At 40.3% G+C, this 21,939-nt stretch overlaps 1 protein-coding gene across 10 annotated transcripts in view; it reads left to right on the plus strand.

Moving 5' to 3' along the window:
* Positions 1-21,939, plus strand: part of TPK1 (thiamin pyrophosphokinase 1) — a 519,294-nt gene that overhangs the window by 4,451 nt on the left and 492,904 nt on the right. For 2 of the 10 annotated variants that reach the window (XM_034416489.3, XM_087892390.1), the window contains exon 2: positions 18,043-18,161. The exons of 7 other annotated variants lie outside the window; for them this stretch is intronic. The gene's annotated coding sequence lies outside the window, so the exon portion shown is untranslated. Of the gene's footprint in view, positions 1-13,030; positions 13,119-18,042; positions 18,162-21,939 lie in introns of those variants that run through there. One more of the 10 variants, XM_087892391.1, reaches the window with a different exon arrangement.

Below are 21,939 nucleotides of genomic sequence, written 5' to 3' on the forward strand. Positions count from 1 at the left end.
AGCAATGAAGGCGTCTCTGGAGCCAAGCACGCAAACAACCATGAGACACCACCTCAGAGTGGAGGCTAAGGAGTTCCAGCCAAACCTGCCAGGCGTTCCGAGTGCCGACGTCCAGCCCAATGGAGGTACTCCACTTGCCTGCCAGGAAAAGGACCTATCATCACCTGTGGCATGGAAAGACGAAATTGTCCATAAACACGCTGTAGGGAACTACCAGCCAGCGTTGGCACTTAATCCTGCCCTAGCCAACGCAGTAGGGCGAACCTTGCCACCACCCCCATCGTATAACTCTCCTGAAGTCCAAAAGGATACTGCAACATCCTGGAGAAGGATGGACCTGGCACATAGGGGAGTACACAAGTTCTCCAACAAATCAGGCATAGATTACATGCTATGGAAGCTTCTTTTTGTAAATGCCATTAAAAGCGAACGATTGGAGCCAGCCGAGGAATTCGGTCATATGTTCACATGGCTAGGCCCACAATCAACACAAGCAGTAAAGGGGGTCTACGCAGCAAAAATGTACGAGCCAGTCGAAGCCCTCAAGCTATCATGGGAAATACTTGATGAGCGGTATGGGGCAGCTACGATGACAGAATCCTCATTCCTAGAGCGGGTCGACAACTTCCCTGCCATGGATCTCAGTAACCCTGAAGAACTATGGAACTTCTCCGATCTCCTTACACAGCTACGGTCAGCACAAATGGATCCCACCTTGCCAGGACTTAGCTGTCTCGACCTGTATAAGACACAAAGGTCTATCGTTAAAAAACTACCAATGATGTTGACTTCCGGCGGTGACGTCAACGTGTTAGGGACGAAAGGAACGGTGCTCCGTTTCCAAAGCCCCTAATATCCTTGCTGCGGGTGTTGATTTCGGCGCTACCAACCCCGTAGAGGTCGGTAGAAAAAGGGGAAATTTCTGAGGACCTCAGGGAGGGCGGCAATCCCCCCGAAGGTTCAGGATAACTCCTCTAACTCGGAACGAGGAAGAACCAGCCACCCGGCAGGCCAGAAACGCTGACAGCTGTTAAGAGGGAAGCGAAGATTGAAAAAGAAAAGCATCGGTGAAAACAGAAGTGAGGATTAAGGATTGAAAAGGTATATCTGCATTTTCTAACGATTGGGAGAAAGCGGGTGGAAGGAACCCTTGAGTAAAAGAGGAGAAAGAGAAGCGGCGACCGATAAGTGGAGTGAAGAGGAGGAATCCATATTGAAAGTGACAGCGCGTAATCTGGTAGTCAGTGGAATCCGAAAGAATCCAGAGGGAATACGGTTGAACGAAGTGTGTGATCGATAACCAGAGCTTTATAACAAAAAGCTGCGAGAGCGAAGGTCTCAGAAAACTTAAAAGACTTAACGGGAGGATTTTTAGAGCCCCGGATATCCATAGAAGAAAAGACGGTGAAGCCATATTGAGCAACGGCAGGGAGAACGCAATCAACTTAGAACTTATAACATTGTTGCCGATACTTACTGGACAATTCAGATAAAGGCTTCCTTAACAGGATCGAGTTTACCGATCGAGTTAATTGGATAATTGGATAATAAGGTAACGGGACTATTGGATTGAGCTATTTGGGGAAGCAGACCCTTGATACTTTTGGCGCACGATCGGTGTGTATTGGACAAAAATTAAAGGGAGGAAAAAAAGTATGATCGGACGTGAAATACACTGGATTTATAATTTTTGTTTCTGCCACGGCTTATCCCGGTGAGGACTTGAATTGAGGATTACGGAACAAGTGGATAATACATGGATATATTATATTGAAACTATTGACAGTTGAAAGGAAGTGGACTTGAACTATAATTGGATATTTGATATAAGGATTGCCAGAATACAAGATACTACCAAGACCAACTACTAATTACCAACAGTGACTAAGAAGTAATATTTGGTGTATATACACTCACTGCTTTGGAAATCTATACTTATATGACTGCATAACATTACCTTATACTTATCTTGTACTCATTAAGTGAATTATTGCCTTATTAATTTGTTTTTATATATTTATATATTTAGAATCAAAGATATAGACTATATTATAGCTAAATATAATTTCTATTAATTTGTCTTTATATAGTTAGAATCTCAATGATTTGTTAATTTGTCTTAATACAATTAGAATCAAAGATCCGGATTATATTATACTTATCATAGCTATATTATAATTACAAAACTATATCCATATACGTATGTTATATAAATTAAAATAAATTGGATAAATTAGATAAGTAAGGTAAATATTTAGACAATTGCTTAAGGAATCTACGTTTGACATATGATTGCATAGTATGACCTTATTTATAAGAAGTGTATATTAATAGATTAAGTGATATATTAATTTGATCTATATATAGTTAGTATTAAAGATTTAGTCCATAGTATATTAGATACATTTATATTAACCACATCCCTTTACCTTCTGAGAGAAATCATATAGCACTTACTCCCTACTTACTAATATACCACTTACTCAAATACTTAATACCAGGGAGAATTAGCTGACGGATTGCTAGAACGCTACATTTTCCCCTCGACCCTCCCACTTAGCTTCCCATGCTGATTGATTTATAAGTATAAAGGAGCCTGGAAAAAAGCGAAAAATAAATTTGGGTGAAATTTTAAAACAGACCTAGAAATATTGACCAGTATATGAAAATCTGGGAAAGAATAAAAAAAGAGATAATAATGGCGACCACAAGTATAACGACAACAGCTAAAATAAGTAAGAAAACACCATCAAGCCAAATGATACTTATGACCTCACCAGCTCAACAGAAAGTAATTGAAACCACAGAAAAGGAGAAGAGGAGCCCTGCTCTACAGAACATCCACTCCGCATTAGCAATGATCCAGGAAGGCATGAATAGAATGCAGGAAACCATGGCACGTAATCATGAAGAGACCAAGAAAAATCACGAAGAATTGAGTCAGATGTGAGTGAAATTAAAGATAACATCAAAAATATGGATGAGAAGATAGAACAAATTCAGCAAAACATAACGGAAAACGAGCAAAAGGTGGAAGAAAGAGTAGAATATGCGACTAATAGAATGGAAAGAATGGAACAAGATCAAGGGGCATTTAATAAGGAAACTGAGGACGCGTTAACCTATCTGGAAATGGAAAAGGCATCATTCTACTTACGGTTTCAAAATGTAGAAGAGCAGAAGGATGAGGATCTAAGTGAAATAATGATTGAGATACTGGCAAAGGCAACCCAGGTGGATAAGGATGAACTGTGAAATGGAATGGATGAAATATATAGGGTGTACACGAACTACGCAAGAAGAAACAAATTACCCAAAGAAATCCATATAAGATTCACGAAAAAATCTATTAAGGAAGAGATCTACAGGAAGATGAGGGAAGAGACAATCATGCACAAGGGAAGAGAAATCATAACTCTCAAACAAATACCAAGAAGAACAAGAGATCAAAGAAGAAATTATAATTTCCTGACCACCCAGCTAAATAAATTTAAAATAAAATTCCGCTGGCTACTACCGGAAGGCCTACTCATCTCCTGGGATGAAAGAAAGTACAAGATTGATAATTTGGAAAAGGCTCAAGAATTCTTTGACCAGCACTTTACAATGGAAGAGGAACAGGTGACAAGGAGAGAAGCGGAACCCGCGACACGGCAGATGGAGAAGGAAGAAAAAGATCAGGAAGAGGCAAAAAGATTGGAGAGAGAAAGAATGGAGAGAGAGGGAGTGAGGGAAAAGACTCAAAGAGTTACCAGAAACACAACAAAGTTGAAAATCACAAACAGATAAACTCGATAGAGATGGAAGGAGAAATAAAAATTATATCAATTAATATAAACGGACTCAACTCCCCAAAAAAAGGAAATATATATTTACGAAATTGCAAAAATTGGACTTAGATGTGATAACTTTACAAGAAGTACACATTAAAAGACAGCAACAAATATTGTTGGAGAATCAAAAATTAGGAAAATTATTCACATCCCTAGGAGATAATAAGAAGAGAGGAGTGGCAACTTATGTCAAAAACCATTTAAAAGCTAAACAGATATATACAGATTCGGAAGGACGTATTTTAATAACTGAAATGCAAACAGAAACAAAGAAAATATTGCTAGCTTCTATCTATGAACCTAATGGAAACCAGAGAGAATTTTACAAAAAACTACATGATACAATTAAAGATTTGGAGTACGAAAATATCTGTGTTGCTGGAGACTTCAATGCAATTGTGAATATACAAGATGACTATCGAAGTAATAAACAAAGTAAGACTCGAAAAAGAATCTTACCGGATACATTCAAGGATATGATTGAAGAATTGCAATTACATGATGGATGGAGAGAGGCCAACAAACAAACCAAACAATATACCTTCTACTCAAATCCACACCAGTCATGGTCTCGGATTGACATGGCCTGGATGACGCCAGACCTCAGGAAGGATCTACAAGACATCGAAATTATACCGAATACATGGGCCGACCATAATCCTATAAAAATAACATGGAGAGGACAGCGAAAGCAAAAGAGGTGGATGATGGACACTGGAATAATAAAAGATAGAGATTATGTGCAGATGATGGAGAATGAACTTAGAATATTTTATCAAATAAACACAAAGGAGCAGACTTCAGTACAGAATCTGTGGGACACTACTAAGGCCTATATAAGAGGCCTTACAATAGCATACACAGCAAAAAATAAATAAAGATAAACAACAAAAGAGGAAAAAATTAATGGAAGAACTCAACATATATGAGTCACAATTACAGAAACAGCCTGACTACAAAACAACAAGGGAAAAATTGAATCGTACTAAACATGAGTTGAACTTAATTACACAAGCAGAAATCGCACAGAAAATGAAAATGGCCAAGCAGAAATACTTTGAATATGCAAACAAAACAGGTCGCTGGCTGGCATACAGACTGAAGAAAGAGAGGGAAAAAAGAATAATATATCAATTGCAGGATGAAACAGGACAACTATATAGTATGAATTTAGATAAAAAACGTATAGTAAGGGAATTCTATCAAAACCTCTACACACAAGAAGAGACTCAAGACCAAGATATTATGGAATACCTACAAAAAGCAAATATCCAGAAATTAGAGGAATCCCACAGAGAAATATTGAATAAACCAATAACAATGATGGAGTTGATGGAAGCCCGAAAGAAACAGAAGAACAACAAAGTCCCAGGTCCAGACAGAATTCCAACGGAATTTTATAAAAACTGCCAGTCTGCAATAGACGAACTACTACTACAAGTTCTCAATGAGGCACTGCTGGAAGCAGAAACACCTAAATCTTGGGCCGAAACAATCATCTCACTCATCCCCAAAGAAGATACGGATCCGACTAAAGTCCAAAATTATAGACCCATCTCGCTGTTAAATGTAGATTATAAATTATTCACGACAATTATAGCACAGAGGCTGAAAACAATTGTACATAATTATATACATCCCGACCAAAATGGTTTTGTCCCAAGGAGACAAATAAAAAACAACATGAGAACAATAATAAACGTTCTGGAATACTACGAGCAAAACATCAATAAGTAGGTAGCGCTAATCTTTCTCGACGCGCAAAAGGCGTTTGACAATTTGAATTGGAAATTCCTTATAGCACAACTGCAGATTATGAATTTTGGCGACAAATTCCTGAAAATGATATTCTTCCCAGACAGCGAGAATTATAATTAATGGAGATATGACTGAAAAAATAAACATCCAAAAGGGGGTAAGACAAGGATGCCTGATATCGCCTCTACTGTTTATAATCTCACTGGAAGTCCTTCTAAAGGAAGTAAGAAAGGAAGAAGAAATAAAAGGACTGAAGATAAGGAATGAGGAGTATAAATTACAGGCTTTCGCGGATGATGTGGTCTTCATAGTGGAACAGCCGGAAGTAGCGGGAGTCAAATTACTAGAGAAGATAGAGGAGTATGGCAAAGTGGCGGGGCTTAAGATCAATAAACAAAAAACCAAAGTCTTGACCAAAAATATGACAATGACACAAGAGGAAAAATTAGAAGAAGAATTAGGAATGCAAATTGCGAAGAAAGTAAAATATTTGGGAATCTGGCTTACTACAAAAGCAACAACTATTAGAGAGGACAATTACACTAAATTGATGAAGCAAATTAGAAAAGACTTGGAAAGATGGAATAAGGTACAACTATCATTTCTTGGCAGAATAGCATCTGTAAAGATGAACATATTACCAAGACTCCTATATCTCTTCCAAGTGATACCAATTGGTCCGGGAAAAGATTTCTTTAAGGATCTCAACAAGACAATAATGAAATACATCTGGCAAGGAAAGAAAGCTAGAATTAAAATAAGATGCTTACAGGACACAAAGGAGAAGGGAGGCCTAGGTCTACCAGACTGGGAGCTATATTACAAGGTGGTGGCGTTGAATTGGATCAGAGAATGGATAGATCTATCAAATAGGAGAACGCTATACTTAGAGGGATTTGATCTGAATCGAGGTTGGCATGCCTTTCTGTGGGAAGGCACAGACGAGCAACATCCGTACTTCCAGAGACCTGTAATAAGAGGTGCACTACATAAAATGTGGCAAGGTATCAGAAGGCAACACTATAGTAAAATCCCACGATGGTTGTCGCCTATGGAGGTGCTAATTTATCCAAACACTATAGAAATAGGAAAGATGCGGAAATATCAAGAATTGTTGAGTAGTGAGGGAGACCTACTTACGAGACAAGAACTGGAAAGACGAGGCATTATGATTGATTGGTGGCCATACCTTCAAATTGAGTCAAAATATACAGCAGACCGGAGACATTATGATTTTCAAAGCCAACCAAGTGAACTAGATAAAATTTTAAAAGGCACAGATGAGAAAATAATATCTAAAATTTATGGATATTTAATAAGGCATAAATTAGAGGAGGAAACAGTGAAAGAAAACATGGTAAGCTGGGCAAGAAATATAGGTCACAATATAGAGTTGGACAGATGGGACAAGCTATGGGCAGAAAATTATAAGATGACACTGTCGATTCCATACAAAGAAAATTTATACAAGATATTTTATAGATGGCACCTCCCTCCGGCACGTTTGGCTAAAATGTTTCCAAACACATCACCAATGTGTTGGAAGTGCAAGACACAAATGGGGACATATTACCATCTCTGGTGGTCTTGCAGGAAGGCACAACACTACTGGCAAGAGATTAAGAGAATAATTGAAGAAACAACGAGGCAAAGTGTAGAAATGAAACCAGAATTCTTTCTATTTGGAATGACTACAACACAGTGTACCAAGGAGATAAAATATCTTACCATCCACATATTGACAGCGGCACGTATAGTGTACACTCAGAATTGGAAATCTGAGATAATACCAACAGAAGAAAAAATAATAACAAAAATAAATGAATGCGCAGAGATGGATAGGCTCACAAAAGAGCTCCAAGATAAAGAGAACACTGACTTTTATTTAGTTTGGCAAAAATGGTACACATGGTTAGAAGGAAGGATAGGGCCAACAACATAGGACACTAGGAGAACATAACTCAAGAATTGCAGAAATAGATACATGAGATGAGCCGTAGGATTGTATAAATAAATGGTTAATATGATTGTAGAAAGATACTGCTGAACTTCTATGAATGTATTAAGGTATAAGCAAGTAAATTTGTAAATAGTATGATTAAGGAAAATTGGTTAAATGGACATTAATCACTGATGCGAAGGTTTTCTAGAAGTTAGTCAATTGACTTTTTGTTAATGTATAAGTGTTTACATGTATTTGTGTTTTACGTTTGTTTATGTTAATAAAATTTAATAATAAAAAAAAAAAGAAAAAAAGAAAAACTACCAATGAAACTGATTGATGCATGGATCGACCTAGCTGATAATTACAGGGCAAAGAACCTTGGCAGAGAACCACCCTTCGCCGCCCTTCAAGAATTTGTTGCCCACATGTCGAAGAAGTACAATGATCCATGAAATAAAGGTTTTACAATACGAAGAACCTATGCCAGCAGAAAAACCAATCAAAGCCTTGGTCCAATCAAGAGCCCAGTGCAGGCTGCAAGAGGAACAGCCTCTGTGTCAGTGCATAGCACAGAGGTCGTTCCCCTGTCAACGAGGAACTCTGATGTAAAGCCGTCTAAGAGTGCTCTACATCAACCTCAGAAAGCAAAGGAAGAACCCGTTTGTCCACTGCACAAGACCTCGCATTCTCTGAATAAGTGCAGAGAATTCCAAAAGAAGTCCCTGGGCAAAAGAAAGGCACTGATCAGGGAGTACAAAGTCTGCTTCAAATGCTGTGAGTCTGCAGACCACATGGCCAAAACTTGCACAGTTAAGGTGCTATGTTATCTATGCAAAAGTGACCAGCACCCAACCGCCTTGCATCTAGACCGCGAGTTGACGCCACAACAAGTTCCTGCTCCACATTCGGCTCTTACTCTACGGCGGACTCCTAACCCCACTCCGACTAAGGAGCCTCAGCACGACAACAAAGGGCACCCAGCTACAGCAACAAATGTCAACTGCACCTCAGTATGCAGAGACTCACCATCACCTCGTTCATGCCATCTGATCTGCCTAGCTAAAGTCTACCCAACTGGGCACCCGGAAGAAGCTGTGAAAATGTATGTGATAATGGACACACAGAGCAATCAATCGTTAGCCAGATCAGCATTCTTCGACTACTTTGATGCCTATACCGAGAACACGCACTTCACAATTACAACATACACTGGGGCACAGCGCACAGCAGGGAGAAAGGTCATGGGACTCTGCATAGAATCGTTAGACGGAAGTGCAAAATTCGCATTGCTGCCATTGCTAGAATGGGACGCTTTACCAGACAACTGCAGTCAAATCGCAACACCAGAAGTAGTAAACAATATATCTCACCTGAAACACATGACTAATCTCTTCCCTGCCCTAGACCCTGAAGCCGAAATCCTACTCTTGTTGGGCATGGACGCCCCCGCAGCCTTTTCTCCCCAGGCAGTGGTCAATGGCCCAGCAGGCTCTCCATTTGCCCTCAAGACAGGACTTGGGTAGGCCATCTTGGGAACAGTCTGTGTCGACCGGCTGCAGGCCCCGAATCAGGCGAATATCTTCACAACCTCCATTCTAAGTAATGGGAGAACATCACACTTGAAACCATGTCAAGAACACTTCACGATTTCGGCAACCCTGACTTAGGTACGACAGCGTTCCAGACCAGCAAAGAGGACAATGACCTAGCCTTGTCAATAGAAGACAAAGAATTTCTGCAGCTCATGGGAAAGGAATTTCAGGAAGATGATAGCGGAAGCTGGGTAGCCCCACTGCCCTTTCGTATGCCCAGACAGCGCCTGCCGAACAATCGTGAGCAGGCCCTCTCTCGCCTCTTCAGCTTGAGACGACTCATGAACAGGAAGCCCGCTTTGAAAGCCCACCTGGTGGAATTCACGGACAAGATGGTCCAGAACGGGCATGCCGAGCTTGCCCCTGCCCTGGAGAAGGAGGAGGAATGCTGGTACCTACCATTCTTTGGAGTATACCACCCACTAAAACCAGGTCAAATAAGAGTGGTTTTCGATGCCAGTGCACAGTTCCACAACCTCTCCCTGAACAAAGTCCTTCTCACAGGACCTGACCTTACCAACAGCTTGTTAGGCGTGCTCATCCATTTCAGAAAGGAAGCTGTAGCCATCATGGCTGACATTCAGCAGATGTTTTACTCATTCCTCGTCAGGGAAGATCATCGCAACTATCTGTGGTTCAGCGACGAACAGCACAACCAACAGGTCACAGAATACAGAATGCGAGTGCACGTCTTTGGGAATGGTTCTTCCCCTGCAATCGCCAACTATGGTCTGCAACACACCGCTCGCATAGGAGAGACCAGGTATGGTTCAGATGCCAGGCGCTTTATGGAGCGAGACTTCTACGTTGATGACGGCTTGAAATCTGTACCCACTCCAGCAGTAGCCATAGACTTGCTAGGCAGAACACGTCAGATGCTAGGTGCACACCACCTCAAGCTGCACAAGATTGCATCCAACAGCGAAGAAGTGCTAGCAGCCTTCGATCCTGAGGACCACGCCAAGGGATTGCAGGACCTCGATTTTAGCACCGACACTCCCCTTATCCAACGGAGCCTCGGTCTGTGTTGGGACTTGAAGAAAGACGTCTTCACCTTTAGAGTCCCAGCCCAGAAAACCACCTTCACAAGGAGTGGAGTTCTGTCAGCAGTGAACAGTCTGTTCGACCCTCTAGGATTTGCTGCACCGATAACAATTCAAGGGAGGCTCCTTCTGCGTACGCTGTCGGAAAGCACCAACGACTGGGACGAACCGCTTCCACAAGAACAGAAAGACAATTGGGAAATATGGCGTATCTCCCTGAGCTGCCTCCAGAATGTCCACATACAGCGCATGTATGTTGCCTACTCACCAACCACCGCACCGAAAAGGGAACTGCATATCTTCTCAGATGCATCAGTGATGACTATAGCAGCCGTGACATACATCAGGGCCTACGGCGGGGAGAGCAACATTCATGTAGGTTTCGTTATGGGAAAAGCGAAACTAGCCCCACGACAAGGTCACACCATACCAAGACTGGAACTCTGCGGTGCCGTACTAGCTGTGGAGCTTGCAGACTTAATAAAGAAGTCTATGGACCTTGAATTCCAATCCACCACCTTCTACACTGACAGCAAAGTAGTGTTGGGTTACATTCACAACCAAAGCAGACGTTTCTATGTCTATGTCAGTAATAGAGTAGACAGAATCAGAAAATCTTCCAGCCTGGAGCAATGGCGTTATGTGCCAACAGACCTGAACCCAGCAGACCAACCCACACGGCCCTTCCTTGCATCCCAGTTAGCAGAATCGACCTGGCTAAAAGGTCCCGAGTTCTTGGCCCGTCCAGACAGTTCGATATCGCTAGAACCAGAACAACATGAGCTGCTAGACCCAGATCGAGATGCGGACGTTCGACCTCAAGAGCTCAGCAAACCTTCCATGTGGATCAAGGAAGCAACCGTACAGGCCACCTGCTTGTCAACCACAGTCAATGAGGAAACAAAATGGCCCCCTAGACGTCCACTGGAATCAGCTCGTTTCGAATGCTTCTCCAGATGGAAGTCCCTGGTACAGGGAACAACCACACTTGTACGTATAGTGTATCGTGATATAACCTTCGCAGATTGTCAGCTCATAGCAGAGAGTGTAATTCTACAAAGTGTGCAGCGAGAAGCATACCCGACATCGGTGAAGTGTCTAAAAGCTGAGAAGCCCGTGCCGAAATCTAGCCAATTGCTGAAACTGAACCCGTTCCTAGACAGCAACAACGTACTTAGAGTTGGAGGGCGCCTAGACAAGGCAAAATTAGACTCAAATGTAAAACATCATCCTTCCCGCGCGCCAACAGGTGACGAATCTGATAGTCCTACACTACCATGAAACCGTCCACCATCAAGGCCGCCACTTCACAGAAGGAATTGTCAGAGCTGCAGGATTTTGGATCGTGGGGGCCAAAAGGACCATTGTGTCTGTCCTGCACAGGTGCATGCATTGTCGGAGACAACGAAGTGTGACACAACACCAGAGGATGGCTGACCTACCTCCTGAGCGTTTCAGCACAGGACCGCCATTTACCAACGTGGGCGTAAACGTTTTCAGCCCTTGGTCAGTGTCGGCCCGCAGGACGAGAGGTGGCCAAGTTAACAGCAAACGTTGGGCTGTTCTCTTCACGTGCCTTAGCATTCGAGCCGTTCACATTGAAGTCATTGAATCTATGGACACCTCCAGCTTTATCAACGCTCTACGAAGGTTCCAAGCCCACAGAGGCCCAGTCGCGATGTTTAAATCAGACCGTGGAACAAACTTTGTAGGAGCCTGCAAGGAGTTACAGATCAATGAGGGCACTCACCTTGATTCGCCAATTGATGACTACCTGAAGGCCAAAAACTCTGTGTGGATTTTCAATCCTCCCCATGCCTCCCATATGGGAGGAGTATGGGAACAAATGATTGGAATAGCCTGTAGAATTCTAGACTCCATGTTGATGAAGACATCTGTGTTAACCCATGAAGTCCTCACCACCCTCATGGCAGAGGTAGCAGCTATCATCAACGCCAGACCCTTGGGCCCAGTTCACTCAGATCCCGAGAATCTGACTATCCTCACCCCAGCCACTTTGCTGACCCAGAAGATGGGTGAATGGCCAGCGCCGGCAGGGTGCTTCGTCCCAAAGGACATGTATGCACAACAATGGAGACAAGTTCAACTGCTGGCCAACACTTTTTGGAAGCGCTGGAAACAAGAATACTTATCTACTCTACAGGAGCGCCGCAAGTGGAAGACTAAGGAACCTAACCTTGAGGAAGGGGACCTTGTCCTGTTGAAGGACAAGGACGCACATCGGAACTCATGGCCCATGGGACTTGTACACCAAGTTTTGCCCAGTTCTGATGGACTAGTCCGCCAAGTCAAAGTTCTGATTGCGAAACCAGAGCAGTTACCCACCGGTCATCTTAAATCTACCAGAAAGATTTACGTCAGGCCAATCACCAACCTGGTACTGCTATGAAGGAAGTCTGAACTTATAGTACTAGAAGACCTTCAAGATTGAACCTCAAGCTTTGCATGAATCGTGTCCACTTCACTGTTTGCATTGTTTGATGGTATTACCTTGTTTACTTTAGTTACGTAGATAGTTACATTGCATTATTTTCTGCTATGCCTATGTTTATCTCAATTAAGTAGTTAGTTAGTAGTGGAATTTATAATTCCAGGCGGGGAGTGTGCTGTTACAGATAGTGAGTTGTGGTGAGTTAGTTACCTTAAGAATTAAGAGCTGTCTCCTTAAGAGATTGCATTGTGGGAGATGTAATGAGAGATTGCATTATAGGAAATGTAGTCCATGACATGTGACCTTATCTGTGTGTCTGATTGGCCACTGAGACTCTCTGCCGGGATTTTAGAACAAAGACCTGGCTATATGTTGAATTACCTCAGAAGAGAGGACATGCTTTCTGAACAGGGAGTCAGAACTATCATCCTTTTACACTAGGAAATGGGACAGATTATGAAATATGGATGCACCTCACCTGGACTCACTATGATTGTAAGTCTTATGTGTTCAAGGATTCCCAAATAAATATAATCTGCATGAAAACCTGTTTGCTAGAGTTTATCTGCCTGTTCCCAGTGGAGCCAGATGCCTGGGGAACAGAACAGTGTCAAACTCAAGGTCCGTGGGCTAGATAAGTGCTTAAATCCAGCCCACAGGGCTGGCTGGGAAATGTCAAAGGACCAGCCCGCGGTGCTGGGCTGCATGGCCTGTTTTTGGCCAGCAGAGTGCTGCAGGAGGCCATGGAGAGTGAAAATGAAGCATGGGTGAGTGGCATGCAATTCCCCGTGCCACGTTTTGGCAGTGTTTTGGCCAGTAGGGTGCTGTAGGAGGCATCCGTCCCATCCCTCCCCGCCGCTACCCTCCCTCCCCCCGGTCCATGGAGGAGAATTACAATGCTAATCTGGTCCTCAAATCCAGTTTGACACCACTGCTCTTGGGACAGAAAACGTGTTGATACGATGTAATGATCATTGGGACTTTTGCAGCTGAAGTAAGATAGCAGTAAAAATGTTTATTGACTGAGTTTTAAAGAAGATACTGCTGAAATGTCTTCATGGAACTAAACTGTAACTTAGCACTAAAGGAAAAGGACCATGCTCTGCAGTTTTCACTTAGATCTGGATTCAATTTGTACTATCAAAGCTTTTCCCACGCCATAAAGCTACAGAATAGGAACAGCTCCACTATTCTCTATTCTCTCCCTAAATGAGATGTTACAAATTAGAAGTATACCTATCAAAACAATCAGGTTTGGCCTTAATTTATTTTTACAACTGACAGCCATATTGTTTTGTTATTTGTCATACACACTTTCAAGACTAGAGAAATATTTTTATTTTTCATGGACAACAAAATTGTATAATAGAGCATTTGCTGTTTATGTATGTTATTAACTTATTCTGTTCTGACCTGTGATTATCAGATTAATGTCAGACAGAGCCAAAACATTGGCATGTAAGTTGGACTACCACTTCTCTCTAAGAGAGAAAGCCTAGTCTGATCCATGGGTCATAAATAGTTGAGATGGAAGAGAAAATGGATACTAGACAGCCCTGAGATTAAGAGTCAGGGATTCAGACCAGTTTGGACCAACTTCCAAGCATGAATCAATAGGGTGGATAGGTGTAAATTTAATTTCCAGCAGTCTGCTTATTGAGCTGAGTATCTCTTATTTCGGATAACTAAAACTCACATTATACAGCAGGCCCTGTTCTGCCCACAATTGCCAGCCTTGCAGTTTAATGTTCTGTCTCATATAGTGGAATTGCCATCATTTCAAGACTAGGTTTTATAATGAACTGGGTTCATTCAACAAAAAAGAGAAAACTTGAATCATATTCTGTGCCAGGTTCTAGATCATCAGAGCTATATGGCCCATGATCCTAGCTTCTTAATTTTGGTAATTCCTTTTGTTTTTTGAGTCTAAAGAAACATCACATTGGGTCATATTTTTACAATATGTACAGTATATGCATACACACCCACACCTGCTTCTATCATACCACCTTTAGTGTTTCTAAATATGTATCCCTTTAAACCACAAAACTTTATTGATTGTACCATCATTATTGAAGAGAGTGCTTTATTTCAGCATGACAATTCTGACATAAAGTTTTTATTATTGTATAATTATTTAAGTACTGCACAGAACCCAGGAAACTCCTTACAAACAATAGGCAGATAAACAATTACAGAGCTCGTAATCTGGTTCATCTCTGCTGTTTTCAGAATTCATTTGCTTTAATAAGCAAATCCATCCCAGTGCCATGCCATGAATGCCTACGCAGAACTCATTGTTCCCAAGCGATATGTATAGGATTACAGGTTAAATAATACTGCTTGTACAGATATCATTAATGTACTGATTAATTGTGTTTTTATAAACTTTAGTTTAAGCGGTTAAATTTTTGGCATTCCAGTTTGGACTTTTGCCCAATGGTTATTTTCAAAATATAGGTGATAGAGTAGAGCTTTGGATTTACTTCTAAATATTTGAGCCTTGAGGGGGATGCTTCAAGGGGGATGCTTCTTATCCCCAGATATATTTTTCTCCTTACTGGTAGTTTAGCTAATTTAAGTACATGGTTTGGGGCTGAATAATGTTGTAAATTAAGCTGTGTTTTTCCTAGAATTAAACAATAGTAAACTGGACTCTTGGTGACTATGATAGGATAGTTACATGTTATTTCTTGCTGTTAAAAAGTTCCTTCTTTTAAGACTGAATGTATTCCTATATGGAAAGACAGGCAAGGAATAGTTACTTAATGTAATAATAGTTTATTACATTCATTTTTAACTCCAGTTCTTAGGTATTATATCTCTTGCCCAACAACTGCTGGCAGAGAAAATGCATCAGATAAAACTCAGTAAGGTACAATAAAAAGTTTAAAATCCAGAGATAAAAGAGCAACATGGAGGAAAAATAGCTAAAGGTACTGCTTAAAATTAACTAAATAAAAGAGGAAAATTATGTAGCCTCATCTTAAGAGTGGTTACTAGGAAGGGAGTTCACGGATGTTTCTAGGGTTTATGTCTAAAATAAATCAACATCAGCTTGAAGATGCTGTATTGTAATGCTCTATAGTAATGCTTTATTTGCTAAGGTTTTAACTCTGTAGATTTGAGCAGGACTGTCTCTCTAGTAAACATGATAGAAATAATTCTCCTTGTCTTCTGTGGGGCTTATAGGGGTATGCTATAGATTATAGTCTGATAACCAAAGCCTAGCCCTAAGTATATGTTTGATTACTTCTGCATCCCTGTCTTTTAATAAAACTTTGCTTCCTAGAGAGTGAGCAAGGCGTTTGCAGGATGGAGAGAAAGGATGAAAGCAGCACTGTACTGCCCCGATGCAAGCTCCTCCATTTTTGTACGTGCATTGTGTCAACACATGCAGGTCTGGAAAGGGCAAAAGTTGTGTTACCCTATTAGACCATTGCTTTTGGCATTTTAATTAAAACTGGTGCCTGCAAACATTTGAAAGAGAGGCAAGACTAGGCAATCCATATCAATGTGTGGTTCATTTATGAGGAAGAATCACACGAGAAGGAATGGTTGTTTTTATGAAGAAGTGTATGCACTCATCTCTGACTTGAAACAAAATAGAATTTTAATAAAACTCTTTTTTTGCAAGGAACATACCATTACTCCCTATAATACAGATAGATTCAATTTCTACAAAGAAACCAACTTCCTCACATGCTCTTTTTTAAGTAGCATTATTTATTCATGTAACTTTCAACACGATCCAATTAGTCTGTTTAGCTTTTTGATTCTATGTCTGCTCTCTGTAACTCATATAACAGCATCTGAGGATGCATTTCTTATTTTAGAAAAATCCTACAATTGCAAAATAGATGCTGTACTTAGAATTCTTTAAGTTCTGGTGAAGTCCAATGCCAGATAATCTATATTCTACTAAAAGTCTTGTATCTGATTATTTGTAACCTTCAATTAGGCAAAACAGTGCATCATAGGGCAATAATTTTTGAATCAACATATCTGAAATGGGCTATGTGTGACCATAATTTCTGTGCGATTCACATTTGACAAAACTGTGGCTTCTTCAGCATCACTGCACATCCTGACTGCACATTTCCTAGATACCTGTAGTTGTGGGGCAAAAGGGAAGAGAGGAGAGGTGTATCCCCATCTTATTTCCTGCCTTCCAGTGAATCTAAATGGAGTTGGCTGGAGGCAAGGCCTTATGATCTTATGATAAGGTAGGATTGGCTGGGGACTACTAAATGTCAACGGATCAGCCCTTTTCTGGAAAGGGGAGTGAAGGTGCAGTTTTCTGTATAGTTCCTTACTTCCTAATTCCCCCTCTCTCCAGAAAAATGGCAGAATGTGTGTTAGCTGAAGAGGAAGAGTGATTTCTGATGTTCCCTGTCAGCTTCCAATATAGAATAAGTGAGGAAGTTGGCAGGTAGTCATAAGTCACTACCAGTCTCATTTTTTGTCTGCCCATAATCATTCTGTTTTTCTATTTAGATAAGAAAATATCTGTGAAAGAATGGGTTAATAAGTCATTTAGAGGAGGACTCCCTGATTGGGAATACATTTTGAGATCCAGTTTACCATTTACCATTCTCAGTTTACCATTATCATGATCCCCTGTATCTCTTTCTTGATAGACCACTTCGGCATATCTTCATTTGTGTTTACTTCAGGTCCGATTTACTGCAATCATTATTATTTCTTCTAGATTCTATGCATTATTTCATGAACTTTAAAATGAACATTTTGTTATTATTCAATTCAATATTTAAGTATATGATTTTTCCAGTGGTGAAATCTAAAATTTGTTACTACCAGTTCTGTGGGCATGGCTTGGTGGTGGTGGTAGTGATGGTGGTGGTAATGTGACTGGGTGGGCGTGGCCAATTTTTTTTTTACTTTTAAAACCATTTTTTACATGTAAAACCATGTAAAAAAATGCTTTCAAAAGGCTCTGATGATCCAGCTGACTTGCCTGATTGTCAGAGGGTTTTTAAAAAACCCTCTGCCGATCAGGCAACTCAGCTTGGATCATCAGAGCCATTTAAAAGAAAAAAAGCCTCTGATGATTGCGCAGTTCAGCTGGGCATGGGGGGCGGGGGCAGGGATTTTTGCTACCGGTTCTCTGAACTGCCCGCCGCCATCGCTACCTACTCGCCCGAGCCGGTCCAAACCGGGAGCATTTCACCCCTGGATTTTTCTCAGTACCATCATATATTGGTGATCATAGCCTTCTATTGTAGTACTCCCTACATTCCTGATTTCTGGAATCCCTTCCAGAAATGTTGAATTATAAAACACTTACTATGGCAGCATTTAAAGCTATACCAAGTATATTATGTCTTATACACAGGCATATGTTTTTTCATCCAGTGATGTGTAATCCTAGAGTCTAATCCTAATCTGCATTCCACAGATGGTACTTAACTATAGCCCAGCAATAACAGCCAGCCAATCAAACAGTCCAAAATCAGACCCATGACTCAGAAATATCCGAACAAACAACATTCATTCTACTTTGCATCTCACCAAAAGGTATTTAAAGATATGTGTTTTGACAGATGAGCACTACTCAAAATGCACTGACAATGTCTCCTCAAATGGTGATGAAACGTTTGCAACCAAATTGCCAGACTCGGAGGTCAAACCAACAGCCTAACTACCAACCCAAGCTACTAATCAAATACATTTCACATCCTTCAGAGTGTGATTGCTACTTATTCCAAAGAGGTAATGGCTGCTCTGTAATACTGCAGTTAGCCTTCTACCCTGTTTCCCCCAAAATAAGACATACCCTGATAATAAGCCGAATCAGGCTTTTGAACGCATGGCAATAAGGGTTCAAAAAAATATAAGATAGGGTCTTATTTTCGGGAAAACACAGTAGCTTTTTGGTGAAATTGGACAGTGACATTTTCTTCTTTTAACAAGATACCCCTGGATCTTCATTTATTTCTGTTTTGCAAAACAGAGTCTTTAGCACATCATCACTGCTGGTGAAGGATTTTGCTTCATTTTGACACAATATATTGTTCATTTATGTGGAGGTAATAATTCACGATTACCTTTAAGATCAGTTTGGATTAACCTCTTACCTTGAAAAAAGAGGAATTTAGTGTATTGCGAGGAATGGAAAATGTAGAGGGTGAGGTTCCTCAAAAATGAGGAACCTCTATAAGATTTTTGGACAAGATTTAGAATATATCTGACGAAGAAGATTTACAGAGTGGTGACGATGGTGGAAAAATTATAAAACAACTTCAAATGAAAGCAAGCATTTGGATATATTTAGAAGATAGTTCCCAAATATATCACCATTGCCGTGCAATGGATCTTAACATTTCCTCTGGTTGCAGTGCTCTGTTTTAGATCTGCTTCTAAATTTGGCTTAGTAAAATAATTGGAAAGTGATCACTTTCTAATCTGCCAATTGTCATTTGGAATGAACTTAAATCAATCGTGTTTTTTGACTCAGTGTTGATATATACTATAGGACTCATACTTATCCCTCAGTAGGTATTAGTTGTATCTATGATGATTGTTCTTTTCTATTATCCAGGTTTTTTGTAGGAGTATTGTGTCATATCTATGTTAAAAAATTATGAAATCAGAATCAATTATTAGGTCAACATGTGATGTTGCAGGACACAAGGGAAAGAAGACTCTGTGGGGCATAATGTCATTCTGACTGCTATGAGAAAGCCTCAACAGCTGGGACCTTTTCCCGAGTGATCCAGAATTTCTGCTGAATATTACTATTCATGGTGGTCCTCTTGTTGTTTAAGGTATATATGCATTATATAGGTAAGTAGGTTTCTGGAGGTTCTGATACAATTATCAGCAGATGACATTCTAGATTTTGCATTAGTTGCTACGATGTCAGTAGGAACTAGGGATTAAAGTCCTTGGATACAGGATGTGGGGATGTGATATAATGGTCCTTTTAATTAATTCTACTTAGCTGAGTTGTCAAGTAAATTAAGATACATCAGATCATTAGGTAAGAATGATAGCATATTGATGAGGATTCAATTTGGTTTTGAGTAGTTAGACTTGCAAGTTTGCTGTGACATTTCATATTTTCCTGACTTTGTAGAGTTGTCAATTTACAGGGGCATGAAGGTATATGGCAATTCTTAATTTTGCAGCCATCAACTAGGAAGTCCAGATACACCAGCTCAATCATGGTTTAGGGATTGTTTAAATTCATTATGTCTTTTCAATATTTCTTCCTGTTCACAGTTTGGTACAACTGTGAAAGAAGTAATTAAGTCTGGTCCTAAGGTTTCAAGAGTTAATTAAGCCTGTTTCTAAGATTCCAACCCTGATTTCATGTTATTTTGATGTATTTTTTTGTAAGTTGTCTTATCAAGCACCATAATAAGAGTTATTTTGTCATCATTTGGCACACTGCCCATAGTGAGAGGCAGCATAGATCCAATCTGATAAAAATTTCTGAGAAATTGACTCCTTTTCTCATCATGAAACATTTTCAATTGATATATTTGGGAAGAGCTCTGGAAAGATTTCATTTTGCAGGACATTTAAAGATTTGTGGCTGATCAAAACAAAACAGAATTCTTTTGTGATCTGCCTTGCTTGGAAGTCATTCAGTAGCATGTACGTTGAGCATATGATGTTGGCACTGAAGAATATGACTAAGAGATTGAACAACAGCTTTTATGGTGTCCAGTGTCCAGTATTAGTTCTTTTAAGTGTGATCAGTAAGGCAGCCTCATTTGTTTAAAGCATGCAACTATTCCTAGATGATTTTGATCCTTTGTGGGGTCATGATGCCACAGATTGATAATTCTCAGTACTGTTATTGTTTTGAAAATGTCACCTGTAGACTGCTCCTTCCTTTGCACAAACAATTCAAATGCTAGTGTTAAAAGGTCCACATTTTTATTTATGGATGGAAATTCAAAGACAGAAATTACTGTTCTAGTAGCTCTGGTAGCGCAGCAGACTAAAGCACTTATTAACATCAGCTGCAAGTTCAAATCTCACCAGGCTCAAGGCTGACTCAGCCTTCCATCCTTTCTAAGGTAGGTAAAATGAGGACCCAGATTGTGGGGGCAATAAGCTGTATAAATATACAAAAGTATGAAGGCTATTGCTTAACGCATTGTAAACCGCCCTGAGACTTCGGAGAAGGGTGGCATATAAATCAAATAAAAACAACAACAACAACTGTTTGTGCAGTCAGTAAGCATTGCCTGGTAGCAAGGTCTGTTGCATATTCCTTTGCATTTTGTGTTTCTGCTCACCCCTCAAAGAGGAAAGATTTATTGAAGAGGTAGCAGTTATTTCAATCCTAGCAGCATAAGCAGCTAAAAGGGCAGGGAATCATTATGGTGCCTTGACTCCTCATGCAGAGAAAAGGAAAACTCCAGTAATTGGGTTTCCCAAGTTCTGATTTAGTAACCAAATTCAGAGGGTCATATCTATTTGTGGTATAGATAGAGTAAGTAGAGGAGGAGGAATTTTCTTTTTTATCAGCTTTACTTACAGATTTCTCAGCTACCTCTCCACTCCAGCTGCCTTAGAGTCCTTCAGTAATAAACATGTCTCAACTTTTATCTGCTTGGCTGACATAGGTGTTGGTTGGAGCCCAAGACAGATACCATAATTATTTTTCCTTTTGTCAATAATATTCAAACCAATGATAGGAACTTTCCTCTTCTTCTTCTTCTTCTTTTTTGCTTCCTTCTTGGTTTCCTTAAAATCCTTAAATTCTTTGTAGAATTTAAAACTTTTATAGGTGTTTACAAGTGTTAAATGTTTTAAAGAGGCAATTATACTATCAAGTTGGTTTAATGATTAACGTACCAATCCAGAAACCAAGAGATTGTGAGTTCTAGATCTGACTGAAACATAAAAGCCAATGAGTGACTTTAGGCCAGTTATTCTCTCTCTCTAAGCCTAACTCACCTTTGTTGTGGGAAAATAAGAAAAAGGAGAAAGATTAGATATGTCACTATTTTAGTTATGTATAAAAATAATAAAGGTGGAATAAAAGAAATCTTTAAAAAAGGGACAAGAGGCAGTGAGCACATAAAACTTCATGTTAACTGAATACCACTTGCTGCTCTCTTCCACCTCCCACCACATCATTTTTGCTGGATATGCAAACGTTCTTACTGTGTTTCCCCAAAAATAAGTCCCTGTCTTATATTTTTTTGAACCCCTAAATAAGTGCTTGACCTTATTTTCGTGGAGGTCTTATTATTTTGGGGTGCATGGAGCAAGATGGGGCTCGTCTTGCCATTTTACCTGATTTCCAGCTCTGTCTCCCTAACCCTAACCAGAG

Source organism: Pantherophis guttatus, chromosome 4, assembly GCF_059756535.1.
Source record: "Pantherophis guttatus breed Tessera chromosome 4, ASM5975653v1, whole genome shotgun sequence".
Lineage (NCBI taxonomy): Eukaryota > Metazoa > Chordata > Lepidosauria > Squamata > Colubridae > Pantherophis > Pantherophis guttatus.